Here is a 6,509-nt window from a genome sequence, read left to right as displayed (position 1 = left end):
CCACCATCCGGATTCAGGGCTGTACTAGCCGCGAGCTTCTTAGACCCACCCCAGAGATTCCGATTCGGCTAGTTCCGAGGGGACCCTGGGCATCTGCGCTTTTGTAACGCTCCCCCGTGTCCCGGCGGTGTCCGGGCCCCGGCTCCACACTGCCCGTTTCCTCCAGAAGCAGGACCCGGCACAGGGTGGGGTGTGATATTGCAATTTCTTTTGTGGTGGGAGTTTAGCGAGGGGGGCGTGGGATTACGTTCCCCAGCGCCCTGTTGACACTCCCCGTGCTCGGTCTCCGTTCCTTTGCCGGATCCTTCTCTCCTAGTGCGGGTGCCGAAAGGCGGGGCCCACGGTGAGGGTCGCTTCTCTTCCCTGGGGAGTCACTCACTCGTTAAGGGCCATAAAGCAAGAGAAGGGGCCCGGCGTGACCAACCGGTCAAAGGAAATTCCTGGCTCCTTCCGTACCCGCAAGATTTGAAAAGTACAAATGTGCACCCCTGCGGGGAATCTGTGTGTGTGTGTGTGTGTGTGTGTATCTCCTAGACTCTTGTTCTGAGATGTGTGGGGCCTTGATCATTCAATGGAAGGGTCTGTCCGGCTTGGGCCACCACCCTGCAACCCCTTGGCTGCCCGCCCCTGGGGTCTATTGCCGCCCGAGTGGGTCATTTTCGCGGGACGTTTTTGTTAGTGTGTGTCTGGGGCCACACTGACGGGACGACGTCTCTGGAAAACACACAAGTGCGCCCTGACCGGGGGGTTAGGTCCCGCGCAAACATGCAGGCAGGGTGCTCGCGGGCCCCCTCCTGCCTCCTTCCCACGGGTGAGTAAGGTGGTCTGACAAGTCCATCCTTTACAGATGAGGACACCGAGGCTCCAGGAGGTGGGCCCCTGACGCGCAGGGCCCGCTCTGAATCCGGCGCGTCCGCCTCCAAAGCCCCGCTCCAACCACCGTCCCCTACTGTCTCACCTCCCCTGACCGCCTCTCAGCGCCGCCCCTTCTCTCCAGGGTCTGGAGAAGGCGCTGGGCAGGTCTCCCTCCCAACAGCCCGAAGCCGCTGAACTGCCCTTGATGGGCCTGCAGGGCGGGGGCCTCGTGGGGACCCCTGGCCTCTCCAGAAATTCCAGCTTCCCCCTGATCCCTGAGGCTCCGTGGGTGGGGAGGCGCTCACAGCTGGGAGTGGACAACACTGCCCTCTGGTGGTGAGATGAGACTCTAGTCTCCGGAGGGAGCCGAACGCTCATCCAGAACAGGGAAGGGCCCCGTCGCAGCCCGAGAGAGCCTGCCGTTTGCTAAGCGCTGGCTGGGCGCGTTTTTTCACGCGATCCTTGCACTGATCCCGGGAGGGAGGCATTTCTGTTTTCAGATGGCGGAAGTAGGGCTCAGAGGGGAGGGGTCGCTTGCCCACTGTCCCCGAGCTGGGGTGTGGTAAAAGGCCAGGGGTGTGTGTGTGTGTGTATTTGTTTTAGAGAGAGAGAGGGCGCGAGCCGAGCCGAGTCGGGGAGAGGAGCAGAGGGAAAGAGGAAGAATCTTAAGGAGGCTGCGCCTCAGCCCGACGCGGGGCTCGATCCCACGACCCTGGGATTGGACGCTCAACCGACGGAGCCATCCAGGTGCCCCCCTCCCCCCCACTTGTGTGTATTTTCCCTCTTGGAGAAAGAGGGCCTGAGAGGGCACAGCTCAGAGCCGGGTGAGGAGGGAGCCCTGTGAACCTGGATGAAGGGGGTGGCCCCGTGGAGCCAAGGACCTGATGAGGCCCTGCGCCTTGCCCCCAGCCATTCACCTCTGTGGAACCTCCTTAGATGCTGGGCCAGGCCTGGGGACAGCAGGACAGCACAGTGACCACCTAGAGTGCCGGCACCCTAATGGGGGGGGGGGGGATGAGGCAGTGGGGGCACAGGGAGCGCCTTAGGAGCCCTGCGGAGACAGGCTTCCGCGGCGGGAGGGGGGGGGGGGGCAGAAGTCACCTGGGAATAGAGGTGAGACAGATCTGTTTTAGGGAGATTATCCAAACGGAGGAAACAGGGGGTGGTGGGGAGGGGGGTGGAGGGAAGATGGGGGGGAGGGAAGGGGGCAGTGGAGGGGAGGTGGAGGGTGGGGGGGCGTGGGCATGGAGGGGAGGGGGTGAAGGGAAGGCTGGCGGAGGAGTGGGAGGAGGGGAGGGGAAGGGGAGGGGTGTGCAGAAAATGAGGCCAAAGGAGTCAGCAGCAGCGGGGCTCATTTGAGGCTCTGGGGCCTTGTTGGGGGTCTTTGGAGGGGGGATCGGTAGAGTTGGGGTCTGCGTCCTCAAAGGATGTCTGAGAAAGCCCGCAAAGTAGGGTTGACCGCCAGGCAGTGGGCGGAGCAGAGCGGGAGGGCCCAGGGGAGAGGCAGGGGAGAGGCAGGTGTGAGCGGAGGGCTGGGAGGGGCCAGCCCAGGGTGCTGTCCGGGGGCAGCTGGCCGGAGCAGGGGAGGAGGACGCCCAGGGATGTTCTGTGCTCCTGCCAGCCGGGCAGACCCAATCCAGGTTGGGGGAGGGCTGGGAGCCCCATGGCCGCACACCCGGGCCCGGGAAGCTGAGCTGGCCCTGGTTGGGGTGTCGTGTCTGGGGGCATCTTCTCCTGGGCTCTGAGTGAGCAGGAAAGGCCAGAGCCGGGCTGGGGTGTCACAGAGACCCCAGGGTCAAGTTGGGACCCTGCCCCCAAAATGTTGCCAGTGTGGTCTAACGTCATAGAAGCTATACCCCCACTCCGGCGTGCACACATTCTATGGAGGAAGCTCAAGACAGGTGATGGCTGGGGGCCCCTGTCCCGTGAAGGCCCCTGCCGGGAAACCCTGGGGCTCCCTGGTCCAACGGATTTCTTGGCTCGAGGCTTCCAAAAGCTTCCCCGGTGTGAGAGGGACCTGAGAAACCAGGAAACTATTGAGAAGGCGAAGAAGCCTGGATTTTAGTCCTGGAGGCAGGGACAGGATCTGGGGACTCCCTGCAGAAGCAGAGCCTGGTTCCCAGAGGACCCACAGAAGCCTCTGTGTGTGTGTGTGTGTGTGTGTGTGTGTCCCCAGGAGGCTGTTGGCCAGGGAAGAAAGACCCACCCCTTCTAAGCAGGCTGGGCCTTGGTGGGGGGGGGGGGGGGGGGGGGGAGGGTCACAGCAAAGGGGCTGGGGCTATGTGTCCGGCTGGTGGAATCCAATCAACCTTGCCAGGAGAGGTATCCTTTGAACTGGAACCTGAAAGGGGGGTGTTGTTTGTTTGTTTAACTTATTAAAAAAAATTTTTTTTAACGTTTATTCATTTTTTGAGAGACAGAGAGTGAGTAGGGGAGGGGCAGAGAGAGAGAGGGAGACACAGATTCGGAAGGAGGCTCCAGGCTCCGAGCCATCAGCACAGAGCCCGACGAGGGGCTCGAACCCACGGACCGCGAGATCGTGACCTGAGCCGAAGCCGGACGCTTCACCCAGTGAGCCACCCAGGCGCCCCGAACTGTGAATTATAGGTATGACCAGTGGTCAATGTCAAAGGTTCGGGAACCATGGGAAAGCTCGAAGAAGAAAATAAAAACCTTCCGTACTGTCACCACACAGAGGCAGTCCTGGGTCGCCCCCCGGGGGCTCTGGGACACTTGTTCGTGCCCGTTGTGATGAGGGCTGGGGTCATCGCGACCACTTCCCAACCAGATCGCTGCCTCTCCCCTCGCCTCCCACTCGAGGGACGCTGCCTTCTCGCGAGGCTGGCCTCTTCTTTTCTTCGGTGTTGGTCTCTTCCTGTAGGGTGCAAGGGGCACAGGGGTGTGGGCCTCTGCCGTTTTCCTGCTGGGCCCGTGTCCCCAGGCCTCGGAAGGGCGCCTGGCTCCTAAGGTGTTTGTGTTAAGTGAACAGATAGTGTGTAAAATGAATGTGACTGTGTGTGTACGTGCAACACAACATAAGGCTTCAGGATTGCCTTTATCCGGTGTGGGATTCCACGACCCAAAGTTTTTGTTAAGGGCTTCTTGGCGCGTCACAGACCCGGGTGGCATCCGGGCTCGGGGCTCCCACAGTCTTGCAGCGACACGCGGGACGGGCTCTTTTGTCACCGCTGGGGGTTTTTCCTTAACGGTACCTTTGCACTTCCTCCCGGGGCTTTCGATGGTCAAGAACGCGGATTTTATTCCCCTGGTTTTTCATCATCCCGGACAACCTCATCATTTATTTACTCGGCCCTTATCGTCGGATAAATCAATTTTTCCAGGCCGCGTCAGGATTAGCGCTGCTTCCACGAGCATCTTCGAACATAAATCTCCGTGCACGTCCGTTTCTTGAAGGTACGTTTCTAGAAGTAAAATTGCTCAGTGAGAGGCATGTGTTTTTTTTTGAGGCTCGCGGTATAGAGATTGTGCTCCAAAGCAACAGTCCCCGTTTGGATGGAATTAAAAAATTTTTTTTTCTTTTCAACGTTTTTTATTTATTTTGGGGACAGAGAGAGACAGAGCATGAACAGCCATCAGCCCAGAGCCTGACGCGGGGCTCGAACTCACGGACCGCGAGATCGTGACCTGGCTGAAGTCGGACGCTTAACCGACTGCGCCACCCAGGCACCCTAGGATTTCAAAAAGAGTTTTGTCAAGTTGTAGTGCCCGTGTGGGGAAATTTACAAGCGTGTATATAAAGAGTGGAGACCCCCCCACGATCCTGCGCATCCCTGAGAAAAATCACCGTTCACATTATGGTTTATTACTTGTCAGATTTTTTTTTAACCATGCATATGACAAACATGCACATGAGATGTAATAAGCATAATATATCTGTGCATATTAGATACATGTAAATGTGTCAGTGTATAAATAATACACCTATATATGAGTGTGTGTGTATATATCTCTCCAAAGAGAGAGAGAGAGAGAGAGACGGTGAGGCATGTCAGGTTTCTTCACCTCTGCTCCCTGGAGAGCCTGTCGTGTGGCCACCCACGGGACAAGGGTATCTGTGCCAGCCAAGGAGATTCTGAGCCGCTTCCCTTTCCAAAGCTCGAACCTTGAAAATAACAGGGTTCTCCTTTCCATTTCCAAATATAAAATGATGACATTGAATTACTCTTTTTCAAACTTCACGCAGCTCCCCAGACATGCAGAGGTATCTGCGGGCTGTCTAGAACTTGACTTTGTTTTTTTAAAAAGGTGACACTACAGGGGCGCCTGGGCGGCTCGGTCGGTTGAGCGTCTGACTCTCAATTTCGGCTCAGGCTGTGAGCCCCGGGTCGTGGGATTGAGCCCCGCGTTGGGCTCCGTGCTGAGTGTGGAAACTGCTTGAGATTCTCTCTCTCTCTCTCTCTCTCTCTCTCCCTCTTTCTCTGCTTTCTCTCTCTCTCTTTAAAAAAAAAAGTTGACACTACATCGTAACCCTCGTTGGAATGCATTTTCACGGCCATAAGAGAGCAGCCAGAGGAAGGAACGAGACAGGGAAAAGGAACCGTCTGGAGGGATTGTCTGGAGAGTCTGGGGCGGGGGACAAGGAGGGGTTAAGGCTGGACAGGAAGAGCAAGGCTAGGTGGTGGAGCCCCAAACACCTGGCCTGGGTGATGGAACATCGTTGAGAGAGCCCTCGGGAGCCGCAGGAGGCTTTAGACACGGAAGGGACATGATCGGAGCTGGGTTTTAGGGCAAGAAATCGGTCAGCTTGTACAGAAGGGCCCGGAAGGAGGTGAGAGGGGAGGCTGTTCCTGTGGCCTGGCAGATAATTCGAGCAAAGGCTCCAGGTCGCCTCTGTGGTGGGTCTGGGGTCCTTGGGCACCAGGTCCTTGGGTCCTGTGCCACGGGCAGAGGGAGGCCCAGCTCAAGGTAGACATCCGAGCTCTATCTCCACCCTGTGTTCCTGTCTATGCCGTGTAACAAGTCGCCGCAAACGTAGCGGCTTAAAACAACACCCATTCATGATCCGACAGTTTCTGTAGGTCAAGAGTCGGGGCACAGCTTAACTGGGTCCTCTGCTAGGGGTCTCGCGGCAGTCAAAGAGGCCTTTGGGGCTGGGGCCTCTTGTGGAATTCAGTGTCCCCTTCTAAAGCACATTCACGTTATACGGGGAATTGAATTCCTTGCAGTCGGCTGTTAAGACTGAGCCCCCCCCCCCCCCCCGCTGCTGGGGGCCGCCGCCCCCAAAGGCAGTTCACAACAGGGCTGTTTGGTTATAAGGCCGGCAGGCAAGAGAGCATCCATCTCTCTACTTTGAGCCCCTTCTTTCAGGGAAGCCCGGAGTCTCTTTAGAAGGCTCACCTGCTTAGGTCAGGCCCACCCAGGATAATCACTCTCCCTTTTGATTAAGTCAAGTCAACTGATTAGGGACCTTCATTAACTCTGCTAACTTCCTTCATTTTCAGTTAGAAACAAGTCAGAGTTTCCTCCCACACTCAAGGAGAGGGGATTTCACAAAGCTGTGGTTACCTGGGGGTGAGAATCACGGGGCCATTCTAGAATGATGCCAACCGCACACCTCTCTTTTCAGTGTCTTTTCTTTTCCATTAATGTTTATTTATTTTTGAGAGAGAGAGAGCATGTGAGCAGGGAAGGAG

The sequence above is a fragment of the Prionailurus viverrinus genome, chromosome D4, assembly GCF_022837055.1.
Source record: "Prionailurus viverrinus isolate Anna chromosome D4, UM_Priviv_1.0, whole genome shotgun sequence".
Lineage (NCBI taxonomy): Eukaryota > Metazoa > Chordata > Mammalia > Carnivora > Felidae > Prionailurus > Prionailurus viverrinus.
This window is presented reverse-complemented; position numbering follows the sequence as displayed.